Source organism: Fukomys damarensis, unplaced genomic scaffold, assembly GCF_012274545.1.
Source record: "Fukomys damarensis isolate Sample0158 unplaced genomic scaffold, DMR_v1.0_HiC HiC_scaffold_16, whole genome shotgun sequence".
Taxonomy (NCBI): domain Eukaryota; kingdom Metazoa; phylum Chordata; class Mammalia; order Rodentia; family Bathyergidae; genus Fukomys; species Fukomys damarensis.
In genome coordinates, this window is record NW_022900928.1 from 54,386,529 (window position 1) to 54,389,135 (window position 2,607).

General features: G+C 31.9%; 1 non-coding gene across 1 annotated transcript; it reads right to left on the bottom strand.

Moving 5' to 3' along the window:
* Positions 1 to 1,792: 1,792 nt before the first annotated feature.
* LOC117286403 lies at positions 1,793 to 1,899 on the bottom strand. Its single transcript, XR_004517576.1, has one exon. It is a non-coding gene; the product is annotated as a U6 spliceosomal RNA (small nuclear RNA).
* Between the last annotated feature and the right edge of the window lie 708 nt (positions 1,900 to 2,607).

Here is a 2,607-nt window from a genome sequence, read left to right on the forward strand (position 1 = left end):
CTTGTTAAATGCTTTTTCTTCATCTATTGAGAGGATCATATGGTTTTTGTCCTTGGTTCTGTTAATATAGTTAATGGCATTTATTGATTTACATATGTTGAACCATGCTTGCATCCCTGGGATAAATCTGACTTGGTCAGGGTGCATGATCTTCTTGATGATCCTCTGTATTCTGTTTGCCAGTATCTTATTGAGGATTTTTGCATCTATGTTCACTAAGGAGATTGGCCTGTAGTACTCTTTTTTTGAGGGGGTCTTTCCCTGCTTTTAGAATCAAAGTAATATTTGCTTCCAGGAATGAATTTGGGTGTATTGTTTGTCTTTCAATTTCATTAAAAAATTTAAAGAGTAATGACAATATTTCTCTAAATGTCTTGTAGAATTCAGCAGTGACACCATCAGGATCTGGGCTTTGCTTTGTTGGTAAATTTTTTATTAAATTTTCAATTCACTGATTGTAATTGGAGTGTTTAAAAATTTTTATCTTCTTAGTTCAACTTTGGTAATTCATATGTATGTAGGAATCTGTCCATTTCTTCTATGTTCTTGCATTTTATTAAAGTACAGGTTCTCAAAGTAACTATTGATCATCCGGATTTCTGCTGAATCGTTGTGATTTCACCTTTTTCATTCCTATTTGCATGTATTTGAGCCTTTTCTTTTCTTTTTTCAAAAGGTTGGCTAAGGGTTTATCAAATTTATTTATTCTTTCAAAAAACAACTCAAATTTGTTGATTTTTTTGTATCATTTTCTTAGTCTCTATTGCATTGATTTCCCTTCTGATCTTTATAAAATTTCCTCCCTTGTATGAGCATTGGGTTTCTCTTGTCTTCTTTTTCTAGGAACATAAGATTCACCATTAGGTTGTTTGGTAAATACTTTCTGTAAATACTCTGCCTATGGCAGGTAAACTTTAACCTTCAGGGCTTAAATGTGGCCTGCACACAGAGACATCTTTCTAAAAAAGACAGAATGTGAAGGCAGAGTTGGGTGCCAAGAAACTTTATGGAGAGAAATCTGAAAAACAGTATCTCACCCAGGTGCTTGAGATCAGCAGTGATAAAAAACTGTGAACCCTTGATCTGATTTTACCAAAATCCCAAGAAATAACTATGAAAAATATCTGACCAGCCCTTCTAAACATTGTCAATGTCATCAGAAACAGTTTCAGAAAGTGTCATAGTGTCATAGGTAAGAGGAAATCATAAGTGACACAATATATGGAAGGTAATGTGCATCCTGCAGAGAGGATCCTCGAGTAGAAGAAGGAAGTTAGGAAAAGATAAAAATATCTGAATATGTATTAGACCTAAGTTCATAATAATCAGTATTAATTCATTAATCATAATAAATATATATTATTAGTTTAAAGTTCTAATGCATAATAGGAGAAACTACCTGAAGGGGTAGTTTTTGCAGTACTGTTGTAATTTTTCTGTGTTTTTAAAAACTGTTCAAAAGGAATAAAGATTGGAAAAATACCTATAATTTACCAAGTAAATGAATTAGTACCACAAATTCATTTTTAAAATATAAGTATAAATAAAATATAGTAAAAAAGGTAATCTATAATCTCATTATCCAGAGACGATCACTCCCTTGCTAGCCCCATGAGTTTCTTTCATATAAATGAATCCATCTAACTATATCCCATAGGGCTCTTGAACGTATTGTTTTGGCACCCTCTGCATTTTACTCTGTATTTTTTCAAGACATTGCAAAGCCTTTAAAATATAATTTAATAACTGAGCAATATTTACTCAGACTCATATTATAGTTAATTTCTTTTTTTAAAACATGGAACACTTTGCGAATTAGCGTGTCATCCTTACGCAGGGGCCATGCTAATCCTCTCTGTATCATTCCAATTTTAATATATGTGCTGCTGAAGTGAGCACTATTCTAGTTAATTTCTAAACTGTCATCAGACAAGAGAAAATTTCCTAAATTATAGTAATTGTTTTATTCATCAAACGTAGGTATACATTATGATCCATTTCATCCTTGGAATTTTTTACCTAAACATGGCATATCTTGTTTCTTTTTTTTTCCATTCCCCTTCCTTCCCTTCAACCCCTTCACCCCTCCTCCCTTTTTATAAAAGCTTTGTTTCTGTTTTTCCTTCTTTTCTCTTTTTTTTTCTTTCCCTTCTTTCCTTTCACCTGAAATTTAGTTATGTTGAACATTATTTCATGTTTATTTGCTGTTTCTACTTAGTCATCTGAGAAATGTCTGTTCATTTCAGATACCCATTTTTGAACTGGGTTTTTAAATTTGGGAAGGGTCTCATTTTTTCAAGTTCTTTATATATTCTAGATAGTAATCCTATTTTAGTACATAAAATTTTACCAGTCTAAAGTTATTTCTTCAGGAAAATTCTGAGAGTAGTTAGAACATCAAAAAAATTATGAGACTCTTTACACTTGATAGACAATTTCTTTCTAGAAGGTATAAAATAAATTGAGGTGATTCCTTGACTAATTGGTCAAGATTTTTCAAGAATTGATTGAGAGTCTCTCTTATGTATGAATAATTTGCTATCTCAGCAGTTGGTTTACAAATTACACATTTTTAGGGATTTATTTCTGGACCTGGGCCATTGCTTT